Raw genomic sequence first — 23,322 nt, forward strand, 5'->3', positions numbered from 1 at the left:
ATTTCTGGCCTTATTAAATTTTGATAGATGTCAGAATAAAGCCAATAATAACCCAGAATGTGAACTGCATGAAAGCTACACATCTGACTTTTTAAAGAACACATAACAAGCACAGGGCATGACAGCTTTGAATTGGGGTTTTCAAAAGAAGCTTCACTTGTAAAATGAGCTCGAGGGTATCACGGGGTGTGTGTCACAATCTGTGGTGGGCCGAGCATCACAATCAAAACTTGTGCCTTTGGTAAGCATGTTCAAACTGAGCAGGGCTTCTGGTGTGAGTCCAGACTCGCCACCTTGTCAATTGAGACAACTCCCCCATGTGCTGAGTGAACTAGTGCTCAATAAATTTCTACTACTCAGGAATACCAACATGGGGGAAGTTGTCACAAATCCTAATGCTTTTATTTTCGGATAAATTATATTCAGTTGGGATTATTGATATAATATCTCAAAAGGAGAATCATGTGTTCAGACAGGCTGGACTATACCACTTCAAATAGCAAAGAGGAGACATTGAACATTTTAGAACTCTGCAGGGTACATGACATGGACTTTGTAATTTGTTAGCTGACATGGTTACTTTATATCTCACTTTGTATTTTTTTAACATAGTTATTTTGTACTTTAATTTGACTTATTTTCTTTCTTTTAAAATGATGTTCAGGCTCATTACAAATTGCAATGTAGGAATAGCTTTTAACATTCCTAAACTGAAAAGATAAACAGGCTGGAGACTATCTCCAGATAAGAAAAAAGTTTGCTAGTACACATTGGGGTCGGGTTTATCTCTTTTGTGAACTCTAAACAACTTTGTTCCTTATAATTTACATCCCTTCTGACATCAGATTTCATTTTAATGAACATGTGTCATACTATGGGAAGCAAATATGTAGCATATTTGACATGTAATTGATTTCCTATGCAAAGGGGAGGTTAATCTTATCCTGTCAAATCAACTTTCCTTTTTCATTTTCTTTGTTGTGTTAACTTCAAAAAGGAATGTAAGATGTCTCAGGGTTCTCATTTTTTGTAAGGAGTTCCCACTTTATAAGTGTACCCTAATAAACTGCTTTTAAATGATCTTCCAACTCAGTTGCTTATTGGGAAGGTAAACCGAGGCAGAACCTAGGGCTAGATTTGACTTTCACTCTCAAACAGACAGTAAAATGAATGTACAGGGGGGAAAACCCTGCACACTGAACAAAACATGGTTGGAAATTTTATCTCTCAAGCAGCCTTATCCAGCAAGACCCGTGCTATCCCAGCCTGCTCATTCATCTGCAAATTTGGAGAAAGTTACATCTTGGAAGAACAACTGGGGATTCTTAAGGGATAACACTTCCTTTAAATTGGCACATATGCAATGTGTCTGCCTCTTTAACCTTGTCGGCCATTTTGCTTTTCCAAGTGCTATATTTAATGGAAGGTTATTATCAAATAAGTACAAATACATTCAGTGCATCTGTATTTTCTTCTTGAACAGATGGAGCAGCCGTCTGCCCACATGTCATTAGCACAAAAGACATAACAGATAATAGCAGAAATATAAAGACTTTTGTGAAAGAAGACTATTATTATACAGTAACTGTAATAAGGTGATGCTGCTAGCAAGTATCACTTCTCCATATGGGAGCCCTGGATGCTTATTATGTAAATTTAAAATGGAACTTAATCAGGCCTCAATAAGGTAGCACTTTTTTTTAAACATGGGAAAAAAAAAACCTTGCATTCAATATATATTGTACTATAGTTCCCGAGGAAAGAAAGGAAGTTGCATATACTGAATGGTTGGAGGGACAGGAAAGACAATAAAATATATGATAGAAGCAGAAGGGCCTGAAGAAGCTATGAAGAAAATGGAAATTATTAACTGGAAAATTGCATAGGATCAGCCACTTTTCTTTTTCCCCACAGGGGATAAAAACAATTTCATGTCAATTTTCATGAGTGGCTGTGAGGAAGGTCAAAAAAGTCAAAATAACCATGACTGTGTAATTGAAACCCTGTCCTTTTTTACCTTTGCCATAATGGAACTGATGTAAAAAGGCTTTGATTCCGCAATCCACCAATAGCTTCACTTTTTTAACAACCTGCCTTAGATGCCCCTCCCTTTTCCATAGACTGATGGTGACCAGAATTATGGAAACATCCCATCCCTAGGGAAGGACAACCAAGGCAAAACCATATGCTGGGTATATTCAAGCGATAACCTTTAAAGAGAATCTATGTGACTTACCCTCTAAGATCTTTTTGGTTGAAAATGTGACCAAAACACTGATGTTACATATTTCACTGAAGTTATATGCAGGTACTGTGTATACACAGTTAATTGAGCGCTAAGTCTAAGTGCTAAGATCTGTTTAAATCAGGGGTAGGGAACTATGGCCCTTTTATAATTTGTGGACTTCAACTCCCAGAATTCCTGAGCCAGCTATGCTAATAATATAATTATTATTAATAGTAATTTTTTTATTATTATTTAGTCTTGTAATATGCCATTCAGACTCACTTGCATGTGAGATAAGCAGCTATATAAAATAGATTAGATGTTTTTGTAGATTAGATAGATGGAGGGAGGGAGGGAGGGAAGGAAGGAGGGAGGGACGGAAGGAGGGAGGGACTGAGTGCTAAAAGCTCTTCAAATGAACAGCTTTGTTTTGTCTACATCATTTCTTGTATGGGCTTTTAAAAAACTGTATTTAAGTACATTAACATATTTTAATAAATACACTCATAATATGAATCAACAAGTGGATTATAACAAAGCCTTTATCTATAAATTTAGAATAAATGTTGCAGCAGTTCATTAATGGTGTCGTTTTTTCTACATACAGATCTGGGCAAAATATTCCATTTCTTCTTTGAATAATATTTATTAAATGTATTAGGTTCAACAGTTTCCAATACTTTCATCCGTCATTATTTTGCATTGGTTACAATGGCAAATTTCCAATATCTTGGAAATTATCTTTTCTTACTTCTAATAATAAATTTAATATAAATAACCCTAATAAGAAATTGAAGCCTCTTATCATCATTACTTTAGCAATGCCATTATGTATGGGCAGAGGTGGCATTGACCAGTTCTGGAGAACTGGTAGCGGAAATTTTGAGCAGTTCAGAGAACCGGCAAATCCCACCTCTGACTGGAGATTTTACAGTATCCTTCCCCTGCCACGCCCACCAAGCCATGCCCACAGAACTGGTAGTAAAAAAAACTTGAATCCCACAACTCTGTATGCCTAGCCAATCTTACCCCAAACCATAATAAAAATGAGTATTTTTGTTATACTGTAACCAATGGCTTAGAAACAAAGGACAAAGAGCTAAGCCAGTGTTTTTCAACCTTGTCCCCTTTAAGACGGGTGGATTTTAACTTCCAGAATTCCCCAGCCAGCAGCCAAGTTTGGGAAACACTGAGCTAAGTCATATTAGCACTTCTTGCATGCCATGTAAGACATCATTGTGAAGATTCATGCTGTTGCTCTAATATAAAATATAAAAAAACTGAATGCTCCAATGAGGAAAAAAAATGAAAATACAAAGCAGTTGTGACTGTGCAAAACCTAAGGAAATGCAGAAAAATAGTCAACATGAAGACACTGTACAGTTTTCATCCAATGCCAGGGCTTGTTTCTAGAACCTGACTCAGCTATTCAAAATGTACTGTTTTTATTTTATATTATTTATAGTTTCTAACCTTCATATTAATTTATCAATAAAAACAACCAGTTTCAAACAGGCACTTTGGGTTTTTTTTTTTTAAAGCTCCTCCTGAGAGTCCCAGAAGATGCCATGTGAGGAGTGAATCCTATTCAGGATTCTCTGTTGCTGATGTGGTTGTTCAAATCAATGTTATTGGACAGATGTTATTGGGCCAGTGCAGTGGTGGGATTCAAATATTTTTACTACTGGTTCTGTGGGCGTGGCTAGGTGGGCATGGCTAGGTGGATGTGGGCAGGTGGTCATATGACTGGATGGGCGTTGTTATGTGCAGGTTTTTTTTTCTCAGCACCCGCCCCTGCACCTCATTTTTTGCCTATTGGACCTCAGGGAAGCCTCCTAAAAAGGAGCAAAAATGGGACACAGTGGGGACGTGCAGCACTTCCTCATGTCCCATTTTTTGTCTACTAGACCTCAGGGAAGCCTCCCTGGGTGCTGAAAAAAGAAGCATTTTGAAGGTAAGGACAACAGCGAGGCAGGGGGATCAGTTGTGCCACACGATTTAGATTAACTAGAAAGCAAGAAATCTGATGATTTCCTGCTTTCTAGCTAATCTAAATTGCACGGCACAGCTGATCCTTGGAAGTACCAGTTCAGCCTAACCAATAGCATTTTTTTTTACTACCGGTTCATTTGAACCGGGCCAAACCAGTAGAATACTACTACTAGGCTAGTGGTGATTTCTTGGATTTGAGTCTTCCGGCTGATAAAGGTTGGCATGCACCAGTAGGAGTGATTTGTTCATAAGTTTTCTGTATCTTCTCACTATTTATTTATTTATTTGTCAAACATGTACAAGATAACAAGTATAGGTATGAATATAAACCTGAACCAAGGAAGTAAATACAGATAAATGGGGACAGTAACACAGGGATGGTAGACACCCCCCCTTTAAGGACCTCTTAAGAATGGGATGAGGTCCACGGTAGACAGTTTGAAGTTGTGCATCTTCCCTTCATAAAACTGGTGGTGCTATATGGCTCAGAATAGGAATCATTATCTGTTTATAATCCTCATGGTGTCATTGAGTCTGGCGTCTAACTTAGTAATATGGCAACTATTAAGCTATAGAGGGGCATGGTATTCTCCTGCAGAGTAGACCAATTCTAGTGCTGATGACTCATATAAAGGCTAGTATGACATAACAGGGATTACAGAATCCTAGAGGGAGGGATCTTATTAGTAGAACATGGGGCTCCATGGGTACTCCTACGGTAGCTTCAGAGGAACAGGCAGTGCAAGAGGGAAGATTGTGTTTCATTGTACATCAGAAATGAACCACCTGCCTGTTCAGAGGTCCACTGGTTTGATGGTAACATAGGTGTTGAAATCATATGGGTTTAAAAAAGGGTGTGTGTGATTTGATAGAAAAGATGTTTTGCTAGGAGTCTGCAGCAAACCATGAAGTCAGTCAGAGATAAATGAAGATTTATTAAGGCAGATAGCTGAAAACTTTTTTTAAAAAACCCTTAATGGTTGTGATGTGCAATTTCAATTACCCAGGTGTTTCTTTGGAAAACTCATTCTGCCAAAAAGAAGAGGTCAGAAAAATTCTTAATTTGTGTTGGAAATAATTTTCTCTTTCCGAAAACTGAATTAGGCGTCAGCAGATCTGCTGCTTGGACTTGTCCCTTATCAACAGGGAGGAATGTACTGATAATATTAAAATAGTGGGAAGTTTTGATTATCATTGTCCATGCATTGTTAGAATACTTGATATTGACAAGTAATTTAGTAAAGGTGGAATCCATGGATTTTAGGAAAGCCATTTTCAGTAAACAGAAAAGGGGAATTAAGGATAACATCATCTTAAAGTACCAGTGAAAGAGGGGAAAACAGGACACGTCTAAAAAAGGGCCATTGAGGTTGAAGAGGCAGCATATAAACAACTAAAAATAAAGAATGATGCTTATTGTAGAAGGAAGAATTCATGACCCCCCAAAAAACTACAAAGCTTTAGTCTAGAAATGTAGGAATGAGGTCAGGAAGGCAAAAGGAAACATAGATCCCAAACAGCAAGAAGGATTTCTCCAAATACGTCAACAGGAAAACGATCAAAATGGAGGCAATGACTTCTTGGCTTATTTCAGATGAAGAAATATTAACAGACAGCCAGTGGTGGGATTCAATTTTTTTTACTACTGGTTCTGTGGGCGTGGCTTGGTGGGTGTGGCAGGGGAAGGATACTGTAAAATCTCCAGTCAGAGGTGGTATTTGCCAGTTCTCTGAACTACTCAAAATTTCCACTACCGGTTCTCCAGAACTGGTCAGAACCTTCTGAATACCACCTCTGCAGACAGACAAGAAAAACTATTTTGCCTCATATTTACATCCAAAGGACTATAGTAGTACAGACTATAGTAGGTACAAACGCAAAAGGAAGGATATATGGACTTTCTGACACAACATCTGGAGAACTATGTGTACAGCTAGTCCTCAACTTATGACCACATTTGGAACTGGAACTTCCTTTGCTAAGCAATTATTAAATGAGTTGCACCCCATTTTATTGCTATGTTCATTAGGCAAATCACTGTGGTTGTTAAATGAATCACATGGTCATTAACCAAATCTGGCTTTCCTTATTGACTTTGATTGTCAGAAGTCCCTGGGTAGGTCGGAAATAGTAAACACATGACGCCAGAATGCTGCAATGGCAGGGGTGGGCTGCTACAGATTCGCCCAGGTTCAGGTGGACCCATAGCTAATGTTATGGCTGGTTTGCTGAACTGCCAAATCCCACCTTTGGCTGGTCCATCCCACCCTGTCCCTCCCACCCCACCCTGCCCCTCCTAAGAGTCTCCATGTGGCCCACTTTGGATGCGAGGTAAGTGCAAGGCTTGTGGGGAGGCTTGGGGAGGGGAAAAACGCCCCCCCCGAGGCTCCGGAAGGCTGGACATGGGCCTGTTTCCAGCCTCTGGAGGGCCTCCAGAGCCTGGGGGAGGGAGTTTTTACCCCACCAGAGGCTCGAGAAAGGCCTCTTGCTGAGAGAGCTTGGGGAAGGCTAAAACGCCCTCCCTGCCATGGTGCAAGAGGCCGATTAGACCAGGAGTCGCCAACCTTTTGGACCTCAGGGACCACAAACTCATAATTTTAGATCCCAGTTCTAACCAGTTCTGTGGGCGTGGCCTAATTTGTGGGTGTGGCTTGGTGGTCATGTGACTGGCTGGGCATAGCTTGTATGTAAATATTATAAGTATTTATATAAATATTGAATTATTTTTATAAAAAAAGAGCGACTTTTACCCAAAATCAGGCAAAGCAGGCAGGCAGATTGAGTTGCTCACAGAATCACAGATTCATTCAGAGATCTATCTATCTGCCATTGGCTAGCTCAGTCTGTCACATAAAATTTGCTTGCAAGCAAACTCATAAAATTTGCGAGCAAGCAAACTCATAAAATTTGCGAGTAAGCAAACTCATAAAATTTGCGAGTAAGCAAACTCATAAAATTTGCGAGCAAGCAAACACAAAATTAACTCACAATACAACATGCATGTAAATATTGAATCTTTTATAAAAAAAGAGCAACTTTTACCCAAAATCAGGCAAAGCAGGCAGTTTGAGTTGCTCACAGAAACATTCAGTGATCTATCTATCTGTCATCGTCTAGCTCTCAGTCTCTCAAATTTGCTTGCCATGAGTTTGCACTGAATTTGCTTGCAAGCAAACCTTCAGTCCTAAGGGAGGTTCGGCTGTGCTGAGCCGAAGATGTAAAAACTAGCTAGAAAGCAAGAAATCCAACCATTTCCTGCTTCCTAGCTAATCTAAATCTTCCGGCACAGCAGAACAGATGATGGTCGGAAAAAGGAAAAAATAGCAATTTAGCAGACAAGTTTACCAGGTGAGGAGTGAGTGGGAGGGGAGGGTTCCCACGGGCCATGTGGGTGGTGCAGCCTTGTGTTTCTGTGCAGCCTGGATTAATTGCTTTGTGTGGGTGCTCTGGGGGTGAGATTTCTCTGTGGCCCACCAAAATTTTCTCACATCCCACCAGTGGGCCGTGGCCCACTGGTTGGTGACTGCTGGATTAGACCATGCCAACCATGGTCACACACACACAGCAACCGGGCAGAGAACCTGTTGCTGAAATTTTTGAAGCCCACCCCTGTGCAATGGTCATATATACCTAGAGGTTGCCAACCATCTGAATTCTGATCATATGACTGTAGTACCACTGCCATAATTATAAGTGCATGGATAGGTTGTAAATCATGTTTTTCCAGTACCGTCATAACTTTGACTAGTCATTAAGCAAAAGTTTGCAAGTCGAGGACTGTATGATCCTGAGCACATTTCCAGAAGAATATTAATAGGTCCAAAAGGGAAGGAGCAACAACAACAACAACAAATACAAGGAGTTGAGGACATACCTACAAAGACAGACTGAAGGAACTATGGTTGTAGAAACTAGGATATAATTGTTATGAGTTACAGCTATCTACATTTTGCTTAAATATAAGGAACAACTTCTGTGAGAACTACACTGGCATAACTTATCTACAAAGATTTGGAATTGTTAAATTCTAGAGATTTTCAGGAGGAGTTTAGACACCATCTCTGTCATGCCCTTGGTGAAGACTGACTCTGAGGGAGAGGAGGAACAGCTGACAGGGAGTGGAAGTGTGGCTCCAGAGGTTGTGGGGGAGGCTGGGAAAGAGCAGAGACCGGCTGAGCAGTCAGAGGAGGAGCCAGGCCCATCCTCTCTCCATCCTAGGGCACGCAAGGAGGAGAGGATAAGGGAGAGATGTGGTCTACTCAGGAGGAGAGGGCCTTGATCCTCTTCATGTGCTGCAGCTGTGACAACTGAATAAGAGGACGGGCATGTGTACGGCTGAATGCTGGAAACAAAGCGTGGAAATATCTCTAGTTTATGGTTCCTCTCTAAGTTTGGCGTCCTTCCCAGTGTGTGTTCTGTTATCTGTGGACGTCCTCCAGCCCTTATCTTGCCTGGTTTGTGTTGTTTTTTTACTCTCCTTCTTGTAACTGCCACACAAGTTTTTTGTCTTCCATCAAGGATATTTGGAGCTTGGAAGCAAAGTGAAGGACTAAAAGGGGCTTCACTGGGTTTTTGTGACTGTGTTTATTTTGTATCCTCCCCTCCCCCGTCATCACAATCTCTCATGGATGGATTAATTGGTTTTCCAGCAGAAGGTTGAATGAGGTGATCTTCATGGTCTGTTCCAACTTACAGTTCTATAATTCTAAGCTAAGTTATCTTTTCTTTTTTTTACCGACCTAATGTAAAAAGGAAGATGTTCTTGTTCTAAATGGAACGATGTTATTGAGGTCAATAAAGCTTCCAAACCCTTCAAAGATTTCCTCCTAGTTTTAACAGAATAAATACTACTATCCTAGGGAAAGGTCACGAGTAAATAAAGCTGTTAACGGAAAATGCAGCTGAAAACACACAGTCACATTTATTTTCACTCCCAATAACATTTCTACCAGGCACATTATCATTTCAGATGAGTTTAGGATTGTCGCCATGCAAATTTCTTAATTATTATCAACACCTTTACAAAATAAAGACCTTAAAAGGGGAAACATCAGGCAACAATACTGGGGAAACCCCAAAGATAGTTGGGCAGATGATAGCTTTAATAGTTCCAGAGGTATAAAATAAGTTTGTGTTTTTTTAATCCCCATAACTATTATGTTTGTTTTTTTAAAAAAGATATATATTATTTGTTCCATCAGAATAAATGATTCCTTAAACATTTAAGAAAGAGAAAAATATGATGCAAAATAAATACAATGATAGCAAACAAGAGAAAAAGGGAATACAACAGAGAAGGGATGCCAGCAAGACAGAGGTTAGAAGAAGGGGGTAGGAAGATCTGGTGGGGGAAGAAAGAAAGGGGAAAGGCGGAGAAAAGCCACAAAGTTTTAAAATTGGATGGGAAAAGAGGAATCTTTTTAGGGATAAAGGGTGAAGTATAAATTTTCTTAAAAAAGATTTTGCAAGGTACATAAGACGGTATTGTAATATTTGTATTAGAAATAGAAAATTAGAATGGCTTAAGAGTTAATAAGAAATTAAAATGTTGAAATGTTTAATAATGATTGATTTTTAAAATGTAATAAAATATTGAAGGAAAGGCAATGAGAATGCTATAAGATTTATTATTTAGATTTATTATTTAACTACGTATTTAGGAGGATACTATGTATTTAAACATTTTCGATTTATTACTCTGTTTTTATTGTTATTAAAAGTAAAAATTAATAGATAGAATGTACCAAGCAGAATCAGATTGGGTATTAGGTGTCATTTTAAATGTTAATCTAATATTTAGGGAGAGGATAGAAAGGCATCATACTCTGATTAGAGATTTCAGGAGAAATTCTCTTTTTTTTTTTTCATTATAAGGAATGAGATAGAGGATAATAAAGGATGGGCAAAAGATACAAATATAATTATTTAAATTAAGATGGATTGAATAAGATAGAATTATGAAGAGTGAAATGTGTAGAGAAGTATATATAGAAGATACAGAATGGTAAATAAAATAGGTAATGATCTGTAAGATGAGCATGAATATAATTAAAGCCCATATAAATAGAGGTACCGGGGCCAAGTTACTTTACTAAAAGATTTTTATATGTTTGTTTGTGTCTGTTTATGTTTTTGAGAAGTATTGGTGAAACCTTCTAGAAACACAGAAAGAGAATGACGATAATCAAGTCAGAAAGAAATAGAGGACAAGAGATGTTTTTATGCTCATTTAGAAATGGTTTAAAATAGAATTGTATTGTATAAGATAAGGTTTTATCTGACTTGTAAAATTTATAATGGAAAAAGGTTCAAATATGTAATGGTTGATGATGATTTGTTTGTTTCTGAAATTAATAAAACTTGTTTAAAAAAAAAAAAAGAATAAATGATTCCTTGCCTGGCAACCATACTATGGGATATTACGCTCGAATAATGATCACTTGTTGTACTCCTGGCCAGTTTTAATTACAATAATGGTGCTTTTCAAACACAAGTATCTCCTCCTCATCAAGTAGATTTCAGAACAAAAGAATTGTGTAAATGGGAAAAGATGAGAATAGGGACATAATTGATGCTCTCTCCGGTGATACCTACATTAGCAGAGACTTTGAACTGGATGAGGCTTCATATCTACAATTATGATTTGTCAGGGTTACATAATCAGAAGCATAACCATAATATTTACTGCTCATAAGTTTAGGAACCACATGTTGGCTTCCTGCAGATTTTTCTGGCTGACCTGGCATTTACCCAGAAAATGAGAAGTGGTTGAAGGACTTCCTTAACCAGGAAGATATGCTGATCAGGCTCCAGGGTTGCTTGTATGGACAGTAATCAAGAATCAAAGATGAGCTGTATTGAGCTCTTGTTTTGCAGGAGAATGTTAGCTGTTAGCTTGTTTTACAATGAGAATGTTGGCTGGAAAACTTGATGATTCACTGGGGCACATGAGCCTTTTCCCAAACAGACTCCAAACTGGAAAGGTGAAATAAAAAATATTATTTATTTATGTGCAAAAATAAAGAGGGCCTTCTTGCTGACCTCTCATCCAAGAAGACCCCTTTCCTCTCTCAACCACTAACATTTATATGCTTTTACTTGAGCAAACAAGAGTTTATTGTTCCTACCATTCCATTCCATGTAATGCTCATCTAAATATTCAGGAGATGTGTTTTCAGCATACTAATGAACTTTTGACTTTTGACTTGCAAAGATCAAGAAATTTTTATTGGCTTAATTGCTTACTTATTCCTCCTCTCTAAGGAATTTAGGAACCAGACACAGAAAATCTCTGAACTGGTGATACCAGGAAAGTTAATACTGTAATACAAAAGTTTCCCACCATTCCCTATTTTGAGCTTCATTTTTGGTATCTCTAGACCAGGGGTGTCAAACTCAATTTCATCAGGGTTGTGTTTGACCTCAGGGGGAAGTGGGTGTGGCCAGGGTGGGCATGGCCAACTTGATGTCACTCATTTTGGGGGGGCCTGTGAGGGCCCGAGTACTCTGCCAGAGAAAACGAGCTCCCGAGCTCAGTTTTTGGCTGTGACAGCCTCCTGCAAACCTCTGCCAGCAAAAAGGGAGCTCGGGAAAACTGCATGCAGCCCTCCTGAACTCCATTTTCATTGGCAGAGGCACCACGGGCCACTCTTTCACTGTTTCCAGGACAGCCCCGTTGGCCAGATCTAAGCACCCTGCAGGCCGGATCTGGCTTCCGGGTCTTGAGTTTGATATCCCTGTTCTAGACAGATTTACTGCTTCATCTACCATGCTTAGCGCTTCTCCCCCTTGTCTCATGTATGCTTGGCCTTTTCTGTGTTCCCCCTCCCCCATATGGTAATGCAAAAGGGTTGATCACAGATACGTTGTCTGCATTGTCCTGCTGAAACTTTGTCCTCTTTCTGCCACCCACTTTGTGCACCGGGCCTTGATATCTTATCCCCCCCTCTTGCTATCCCCTGCCTATCACACTACATCTTGTGAATTTCCTCTCCCATCCCACACTGACTCAGAACCTCCATATGTTGGGGAAAGTAATAAAAACAGATTTTTAATGAATTCTTTAATGCATCAAAACAGAACAGACAGAAATAGTATTGTGCCGGTTAACAGGAAGTAAAAGGGAATGGATATTTACTAATTTACATTATCTTGTTCTGATCTAAAATGTATCCTTGTTTCAGTTTGTGAGAAGTGCTAGATTAAAGTATCCATTTTTGTGACTCAAACCTCATGTTGAAAGGAATGTCTTTAAGGTAGGGAGGTACCAGGTACCGATTGAACTATCCTGGAATGTTGAACTGTTGAACTATCTTGGAATGTCTCTGAAGTACCAGGCACTGATTGATATGTTGATGTATGCCCTCGTGTTAGGGAAGTGCTGGCTGCGTGCTATGCACCATATAAGGTAATGAATTGTAACCTGTGTTCTGAAAGGTAGATTGTAAACCAAGCCATTTGCATAATGGGGCGGTAGTTTAGGGTATAAGAATAGAGCAAATGCTATGCTTTGTGCTCCTCCCAGCTGCCAAGGGTGGAACCCATCTCTGCAGATGTGTATTCAATAAAGCCTTTTTCCTTGGATCAACTTTGAATCGTGATGGTCTTTTGAGCCGCCACCTCACAAGTTCATTCTCCACAGCCTTCCTGCTTTGTATCTGAGGTCTTCTTCTCCTTCTCCTCCTCCTCCTCCCCTCCCCCTCTTCCCTCCTTCCTCCCTCTTTCCTCCTCTTGCCAAGTTTAGCAGGCACAGGAAAACCACCTGCATGGAATTGCAAGGGACTTGCTGAATAAGTGGTTATCTCTCCCACCCCGTGCCCACCTTTCTCATATGCAGCAGAAAACAATTTGGCATTATACACAGTTCATTAAAGAAAGGCTTGTCAGATGCAAATTCTGAAAGACAACACTTTGTTTGACAGAAAAAAATGTTTTAAAACCTTAACCCAAGGAAAGGGCACCTACAAAAAGGGTACGTGTGTTGTATTAATGAACAAACGGTAATTCCCCCCCCCCCCACTAGCTTGTTTTAACATGTGTAAAATCAAAAGGAAAAGAATACAATGCATCTGAATCCTGTTTCATATATTTTTATAGTGTCTGCAATCTAATTTCAAACGTGGGTTGAATATACCAGTTAAATACTATGAGAATTCATAGTATTTAACTGGTCCATTCAACCCACATTTGAAATTAATATGTATAGATATCATAGAGAGGAGAGATGTGTAAAAGCTAATATCTGGAGTATATGTATGTATGTTTATTTTTTAATTTCACTTTTCATAATGTGACTTAAAGAATTGATGAGGATAATTAGATGTTCTTGTCAGGAAGCCAGCAAAATTATACATCAACGGAAAAAAAAAATGCTTAGCTCACTGAATTAAACTGAACTTTGATCTGGTGTACTTAAACCAATGCTTGCATTAAAATAATTGGAAAATGCAGATCACTGAAAAATGGAGTGAAAGCAGGGAAGGAAGGAAGGAAGAAAGGAAGGAAGGAAGGAAGAGAAAGAAATAAAGAAATAAAGAAAGAAAGAAAGAAAGAAAGAAAGAAAGAAAGAAAGAAAGAAAGAAAAGAAAAGAAAAGAAGAAAAAAAGGAATGAAGAAAGAAAGAAAGGAACGAAGGAAGGAAGGAAGACGGAGGAAGGAAGAAAAATGAGAGAGAGAGAGAGAGAAAGAGAGAGAGAAACTTAAAAACCTTTCTTCTTGCTTTGATGGAAATGGCACATTGACTTACATTATTGATTCATAACTGGCTGGAGAGAAAATGAAAGCATCAAAGCAGATGTTAGGTTAACCAAAGATTTCTGATTACAAATGCTACAATCTTTTTGCTCCTCAAGTGGAATTTGCTCTTGCAGAGAACGATCTTGAAAAAGCTGATACTTTAGATTTTGTTGTGAAAATGGGGAAAAGAAAGCCCCAAATCAGATGTCCCCAAAGTTAAGTAACATTCAGCTTTGTATGGTTCCTCTTTGCGCTTAATGGGATTTCTTCTAAATGGGCTTGTATCTGATCCAGTTTAAAATAATTGCAAATTATGTATTCAAAAGACAGTCACAGGTACATGTTGTTGGGTCATGAATGGCAATAGTGGAGTGTCTTAGCTTCTTATTTGGAATAGATAGGCTTTCTCCAAGAGTCATGTGAACTGTTCCAAAATCTGCAAAAATAAATAAATAAAAGAAAAGCTATATTTTCCCAAGCAAAAAAACTCAAATTTTTCATTCTATCCTCATAGTACTTAGCTTACAGACCTTTCATCATATCCATTGTCCTTGTTTGCACTTGTTTCATGATTAGTTGAGTATAGATAAATGTATCATGTGAACACAACTTTGTAATTTAGCAATAATGGGAGGACTACTTATTCCTCAGTTCTACAGTTATTAATCTTCTGAAGCCCAGTGCTACCTTATATGATTCTACCCACTGAACATGATAGGACATAAATACTGTAGCCTTAAATGTAGTATTTTTTAAACTTTCCCTTATTTTGAGGATCCTATGGTAGCATTCCTTGTTGTAATGATACAGCAATCTTTTCTTGCTGTTGATTTTTATAATATTTTGTTGGGTATTGTTTAGTCAATGCAATGAAGTTGTGACTGAATGTATAGAGAGTGGTGCAGTGATTAGAATGCAGTATTGCAGGCTAATTCTGCCGATTGCCAGCAGTTCGATCCTGACTGGCTCAAGGTTGACTCCCAGACTTCCAAGGTTGGTAAAATGAGGATCCAAATTGTTGGGGGCAATATGCTGACTCTGTAAATGGCTTAGAGAAAACTGTAAAGCACTGTGAAGTGGTATAGAACTCGAAGTGCTATTGCTATATTTCAAACCAGTGGCATTCAATTTGGTTTGGTATCTGCTATATCTTGTCCTTGCCCATCTCCGGTCACCCCACTCTCTCATAGTCTATAGCAACCACAACGAAAGATTTAAAAATCCTCATTTCATTGAGCATGCTTGTATAATTATATAATATTTTTGAGGCATTGCTACTCTATTATTGGCTGGTAGAATTTTGTGTAAATTGCACTTAATATAAACTTCCCACTGTGAGATGGTGACTTAGGAAATGTAATGAAATTCATAATTCCATTCACATATAGGTATCATTCAATGTTACTGACATAAACTGTTCTTTGGTAATACCATTTCCCTGAAAATACGACCTACCTTGAAAGTAAGTCCTAGCTTGATTTTTACACATGCACCCAATATAAGCCCTATCCCCAAAACTTAATTAAGATCCCACCGACTCCAGACTGCACAGGTAAAAATTAAGCTGGGGTGGGGATGCAGGGGGGTGGTGGAGCTACCCGACTACTTTCCTTTTGACAGTTGTAGCCAGGCCTCGCACACCTGCCTTGCCAGCCCATTTCTTCTGCAGCCGGCAAGGCTGGCAAGGCTTTCCGGAAGGCCTCTGTAGCTGATAACAAACCTATGGATTGATACATAGCTGTGTTATCAGCTGCAGAGGCCTTCAGGAAAGCCTTGCTGGCCGCAGTAAAAGTTCCTGAAGGCCTCTGACAGCGAACAGGAGGTCAGGGGTGACATGTGCAAGAGAGGTTAGTCAGTGGATGACATCCCCCAAAATAAGACCTGGTGCCTTTTTTTGTGGCAAAAAAATATAAGATAGGGTCTTATTTTTGGGGAAACAGGACAACAATTTTAAAAAGGAAGCCATCACAGTCAACAATATCAGCAATAGTTTTAATGAATTGCCATCTTGTATTTTTCACCAATCTTTGGAAACTTATCTGTGCTCATATAGATACCTCAAATTAAGGCTCAGTGTTTAGATTAATGCTTATAAAGGACCAAGGGACCCTAAACTACAAACAACAACAAAAAAAACCCTGCATGAATACACATTAGATTTTTTGCACACGAATTTCTTTTAGGAGAGGTAGTTTCCTTGCATCTCAGAAGTTGATATGTATCCAACTACAGATTATTTTTTTATAATGAATAGAGGAAAGGCCTCTATGGAGATTTTCAATCATCCAGATCATGTGTCAAAGGTGCTTTTCTAAAAGGTAACTGGACTTTCTTGGGTTTTTTTTTCCCCTTGAAAACATTTCCCTTCTCATCCAAGAAGCTTTTTCAGTACTGAGTGAACTGAAGTAACAATTGCTCAATAGTCCTCAACTTCCGGTTGCAAGGTTTTGGCGGTGGTAGGAATCCGTGATCATGCGTGGTTCCTGCTGCGCTCTCTGCTGAAGTGCCTCTGATCCAGCTGGATTTGGAGGCTGTCGTTACCCCGGAGAGGTAACGGAAGATACAGGAGATCCGGGCAGGGGTCTGGGGATATCTCAACCCCTTTCCCCAGCCGGCTAGACTCCTTTTTCCCTAGGCGGTGGAGGAGCGGCGGTCAGCAATGGCCGCCACAAAGAAACCTTCAGCCGGACAAGATCGTGCAGGAGGAAGTGTTAGAAAGTGAAAGTTGTTGGCTGAACCGGGACATTAAGATACAACCAAATACCCTGGAAATGTAACTTTTTGAATGATGATATATTGTTTCCAAAGAAGATTGTTTAAAGTGGTGAATGAAAGTGATAAAAGGGAAAGTTCACTCTCCTTCCTTACGGAGATAGCAAATGGACATTGAAAAATCGGCTTTGGCACAGAAGGTAAAAATCAAAAGCTTCTTGCTATAAGTGGGAAGGGAGAGGTAAAAAAAAAAAAATTATATTAAGATTTTGCTGGAGGAGACGGCTTGGAGTTTATAAGATCAGAGATTAACTGCAATAAGACTTCAAAAATATATTTTGGAACTTTGTAATTGATATTGCCCCAGGAGGAGAAAGTGTAAAGAGAAGAAGGTGCTAAATGGAACATTTTGTTTTTGTTTGGATTGCATGATGACTTTGGGACTTTTGGAAACTATTCTAAGATTAAAAACATTTGGGTTGTTTTTTAAAAAAAGAAGAAGAAGAAGAAAAAATTTTACAATGGCATTATCTGTGGAAGAATTAAAAATGGAATTTAAAAAATTAAAAGAAGAGGAACAAGAAGGCAAGGGTTCTTTTGGATCTGTTTTCCATTTCTTAGAAATGGCGATTTCTACCTATCAGGAAATACAACAACAAGAAACTTGGGAGGAAGAGGAAGAAGCCATCTTTAATGGACAAATAATTTTAGCCAAGGAAGAAAAGAGGAGGAGGGGAAGGAAAATGGAGAAATTAAGACTTAAAAAAACAACCAAGAAAGAGAAAAATAAGGTGAAAAATCGATATAATGTCAGAAAGCAACAGAAAAGAGGAATACAACAGAGAGGGGAAGCTAAGAAGGCAGAGATTAAGAGATGGGGTGGTAGAAAGGCCAGCTTGGATAAGAAAGGAAGGGAAAAAGAGAAAAGAAGTCACAAAGGCTTGAAACAAGATGGAAAAAAGCAGGGTTTTTTTAGAGACAAAGGGTAAAGTACAATTAAAAAGAGATTCTGCAAAAGTACATAAGATTGTATTGTAGTATTTGTATTTGAAATAGAAAACTGGAATATTACATGATCTAACAAAATATTAAAATGCTTAAGATTTAATGATAGAGTTCAATATTTAATAAAATATTAAAGGGAATGTGTAAAATGTTTAAGATTTAATGATAGAGTTTAATTTACTATTGTTTTAATGTTATTATAAACTTATCATTTTCTTATTTTCTTATTTTAAAATGTAGTATGTAAAATGTATTAAGCAGAATTAGAATGGAAAGTATATATCTAACTATATTATAAATTTATTATTTTCTTATTTTAAAGTGCAGTATGTAGAATGTACTAAGCAGAATCAGAATGGAAATTATGTATTATTTTAAGTGTTAAATTTAGGGGAAAGATAGAAAGGCGTCATATTTCAATTAGCAATTACAGGAGAAATTTTGTGTTAAAGAGAAGAGATAAATAGATAATTGGAAAAGAACGGACAAAAGATACAAGTATAATGATTTAAATTAAGATGAAATAAATAAAATAGAATTAAGAGAGTGAAAAGAGGGGAGAAGCTATATAGAAAATATAGAATGGTAAATAAGATAAGTAATGGTATATAAGGTGAGCATGAATTTGATTTATGTCTGTACAAAAAAGATGTAACCCGGGGTTAAGCCACTTTCCAAAAAGAAGTTTTATGTTTCTATGTTTTGTGTTTTGTGTTTTCATGTTCGACTGAGAATAAAACCTTGGAGGAATGTTAGAAGAGAATAATGAAATTGTAAACAAGACAGATGAAAATATAAGTATAATGAATAAAAACATATAAAATAGATAAATATAGAAAAGAAATATAACTGAATAAAAGCAAAGGAAGAAATAATGAGAAACTGGAAAAAGATATTTATGTGTTTATATGGAAATGGGACAATTTAGAACTATGCTGTATAAAACAATGTCTTATTTGCCTTGTTAAAATCTACAAGTAGCTTTCAGAAAAGAGGTTTTATGTTCTTATGTTCTATGTTTTGTTTGTCTTTAAAAACTAATAAAATTTGTTTAAAAAAAAACAAAAAACAATTGCTCAATAGAAAAGATAGTCAAGTCAAAGACAAACACACACACACACACACAAATTTCATCCATGAGAACTGATGTGTCAGCCCCATACAGAGCTCAGAAAATCAACTGCATTGGAAGACCAGAACTGCATTTTATTGACATTGGCAGAAATACCAGAATCATGAAAGCCTGATTGTGCCATATTTCCCACCCTTCTTGTATGCCATTAAACTAAAGGGGCCATTGCCTGAGACTCTATTTATTTATTTTTTTTATTTATTTTTATTTATTTATTTTGATTTGTCAATTGTTTACAAGATAATAAGTACAAGTGTATACATAGTTGTGAATATATGAAATGGGTACATATAAGAAAAATAAAAGAATAAGAGAAACTCTTCCAATTATTATTTTGTTCCCAGGACTTAAAGAATGTTTGAGTCCCATTTGCCTAGCTAATGATTTGTGCATGTTTCATCCAATGCCATTTCCTTTACTCTCCGTGGTCCTGATTGAAAATGGTCCAGATAATCTGCTTCCTGGAGATCCCTGTACATAGGCAGTGGGCTCAATAATCTTCTCGAGAAAGATGATCTTACAGACTTACAGATAATTATCAAATACAGATGGATCCAGGGAGAGTCTCTTTAGGTGGGGGCAAACTATTATATACATCAATTTATATAGTCACCCACCTTGTAGTTGCAACTTTGGATACAAACCAGATTAAAAACAAATACAACAAAAACAATTTTTAAAATCTGCCCTGAAGTAAGGCTTTAATACCATCTACCCTCCAAACTATCTATCCGGTTATCTTACTTCTCCCAGATTCCTGGAACCAGGAGGTAGAAGGATATATTTTAAGTGTCACTTTGATTATACTGTATTATATGTTGACATCTGCATTTCTCTCTCATCTATCTCTTATCTATCTATCTATCTATCTATCTATCTATCTATCTATCTATCTATCTATCTATCTATCTATCTATTCTATCTTTAATCTATCGTTATCTTCTGTTACATATATTGCTGTTTTGATATTCAGAAATCTATTTCATTACAATGGAGATGTATTCCAAATTTTGGGTTAATGCTACATATATTGTGAAATGAGAATTTAATGCAATGAGAGTAGTAAATGACTATAACAAACAGTAGTTTAATACATATTAATAACTTTCACCTGACTGAAGAGCCTCAATGATCTGATAAAGAGAAGAGATCAACTTAAGCCAGTGGAGAACAGAAGCCAGTAAATGTCTTGTTCATCTGATCTTTGCAGTGAGTGTGTAAACACAGCCCTATGTTTCAGAGGTGTAAAATCCATTAATGTCAAATTTCCTCTTCATCCTTGCCTATCCTCCATCTGTACCTGTTTAATTACTGTGCAGACCAGATGTTCCTTTAACTGATGCAGGAGCATCAAATTATGGCCCAGAAAGCAGTCAAAATCTCATTGTTGCTCCATTAATTCTGTGGCCTGACTTTCTCTTCTGTCTTTTTGTAAGGAAAGGCCATTACCCTGCTCAATAAACAAATTAACTGCAATGGTGTAATGCCAAAATAGTACATCTCTCCGTTCTTATTGCATCCTGGGGGTAAAGTATCATCTCCTTTAAGTAGGAGAAAATTGGATTTTGCATGAGCAATGCCACTTAAAGACTTTTTCTTATTGGGAAGTTAGTCCAGGTATATTTTGTTTCCCCAGGGTATTTTGTAGCCAACATCTCTGCTTGTGTACATTTATGGTTTGAAGAACTTCCCAAAAGTATTATTGTTTAAGCCAGAGGTGCCAAACTCAAGGCCCAGGGTCCTTAGATCTGACCCGTGAGGCCTCCTGGAAACAATGAAGGACCGGCCTATGGTGCCTCTGTCAGCGAAACCAGAGCTCTATTTTCACTGACAGGGTTGCAGGAGGCCATCGCGGCCAAAAATGGAGGTTGCGAGTGTTCCGGACTAGCAGGCTTGAAAGCCTGCAAAGCAGATTGGTCCGCTAACAGCGGGTCGTGATTGGTTGCTCTGGACTGATCCGATTGGCTGGTAAACGAGGCGCGTTCAAGTGTAACAGACTCCAGTTTGGAGTAAGCGTAGCACCAGGCATTTTCCAAAGTCTGATGGAAAGGTTGTTGCAGGGCATTAAAAGGGTCATGCCCTACTTCGACGACGTGTTAATAGCCGCCCCAACAAGGAGTCAGCTAGAAAAATGACTGAGAACAGTCCTACAAAAATTCCAAGACGCTGGCCTCAAGGTAAAGAAGGAAAAGTGCCAGTTATGCACTGAAAGGGTTGAATTTCTTGGTTATCTCCTTGACAAACAAGGAATTCACCCTACAGAAAAGAAATTGGCTGCAATCAAAAATTCCCCGAGACCACAAAACAAAACAGACCTTCAAGCCTTCCTGGGTCTCATTAACTTTTATAACATTTTCCTACCCCAGAAGGCGACCGTTGCCGAACCCCTTCATAGACTCCTCGATAAAAAGGCTTCCTGGATTTGGGGATGGCGGGAGGAACATGCCTTTCAACGTGTAAAGGACCTTTTAACTTCGGATGCAGTGCTCATCCAATACAATGAGACACTTCCACTAACTGTGACTTGCGACGCCTCACCCTTCGGAGTAGGAGCCATCTTGAGCCACGCCCTGCCAAACGGTACAGAGGCGCCTATTGCATTTTTTTCAAGAACACTGTCAAAAACAGAAAGAAACTATAGTAACCTAGACAAGGAAGCCCTCGCTATCGTATCTGCAATCAAAAGGTTCCACGAGTATGTGTATGGAAGATCATTCTCCATCATCACAGATCATAAACCATTACTTGGCATCTTGGCAGGCGATAAACCTACTCCACATATTTTATCCCCCAGAATGACACGATGGTTGGAGTTCTTAGCCGCCTACGACTACCAATTGAAGCACCGCCCGGGGAAAACCATTCCCCATGCAGACGCTTTGAGCCGCTCTCCATTGCCAGAACTCCAAGATGACCCGGCTCCCACACTATCAACACTACAGATTGAGACTCTTCCCTCGCATCCACTAACAGCGCAAGACATCGCATTGGGCACCAAAAAAGACTCATGCTTGGCACGAGTTCTTGGCTGGGTGGAGAGGGGATGGCCACAAATCGAACCCAACGAAACCTTTAAACACTTCAAGAACAGACAAACAGAACTCACAAAAAGGGTGCATTTTGTGGGGAGACCAAGTGGTCATACCAGCAAAACTACAAAAAAAAGTTCTACAATTACTGCACGATGGACACCCGGGCATCGTACGCATGAAAGCGCTGGCAAGGAGCTACGCCTGGTGGCCAGGTATGGACAAACAAATTGAAACCTGGGTCGCCACGTGTAGCAAATGCCAAGAGACATGCTCAGCCCCACCAAAAGCCTCATCAGCCGAATGGGAAACGCCCAGAGGCCCCTGGTCGCGCATCCATATCGATTTTGCGGGACCTACAAAAGGGCACACTTTCCTAATAACAGTAGACGCATACTCTAACTGGCTCGAGGTTAATAAAATGAAGACCACCACCACAGATGCAGTCATCAAGAAATTGAACAGACTTTTTGCAACGCACGAGTTACCAGATGTCCTGGTATCCGACAATGGCCCTCAATTTACCGCCTTAGCCTTTGAACAATACTTAGCAGACCGTGGCATACGACACGCACTGACATCACCGGCTCACCCGGCAGCAAATGGTAGAGCTGAACGAATGGTTCAGTTCACAAAAAGAACTCTACAAAACATGGAACATGGCAACATCCACGATAAAGTCACCAGGATGCTCCTTCTCCAGCATATTATACCAAACACTACAACCAACAAAAGCCCAGCTGAACTTCTGATGGCCAGAAAACTCAGATCTCCTCTAGACCGCCTACATCCTGCATACACCCGGAGAAACCCCTGGGCTCCAGCAGTAAACAACGTGACTTTAAGGTAGGAGACCCTGTATTTGCAAAGAACTTTTCAGGTGACCCTCTGTGGATCCCTGCCAAAATAACTCAAGTTACCGGCCCCCGCTCTTACCGGCTAGAAACCACAGATGGGAGAGTGTGGAAACACCACATCGACCAGCTGCGATCCAGGCTAACCACATCTCCCATCAGTGACCCTAACCACGAAACCAGAGGGGGAAGGGAAATCGGGGGTTCTGAAATTGAACCAACATCTGGTATAGAAGAAAGAACCCCATAATCACCACATCAAAGCCTACAATACTCACCAGCCGATGAAGAACCTTGGCAAGTGATCATCTCACCTAGTAGCAGCAACCGAACGGGTCCAGCGAACCCTGTGAGCCCAAGCGCTAGCAACGAAGGAGGCGTGCCACTCATCCCGAGGTCACCTGAAGGGAGTCACAGCTACGGAACCGGCTCACCGTTCCAGGGATTTCCGGCAAGCAGCCCGTCGGAACCAGAGACCGAGCAAAGACATTTCGAACAGCGCAAGTCAGGTAGACAGGTGCGAAGACCCGCCTACCTGCGAGACTATATAACCCCACCCCTTAGACGGAACCTAGAGGGGAGGGGTGTTCCGGACTAGCAGGCTTGAAAGCCTGCAAACCGGATTGGTCCGCTAAC

The sequence above is a fragment of the Notechis scutatus genome, chromosome 2 (genome assembly GCF_049901735.1).
Source record: "Notechis scutatus isolate UNSWTSFEM ecotype Mainland chromosome 2, rNotScu1.2, whole genome shotgun sequence".
Classification (NCBI taxonomy): Eukaryota; Metazoa; Chordata; class Lepidosauria; order Squamata; family Elapidae; genus Notechis; species Notechis scutatus.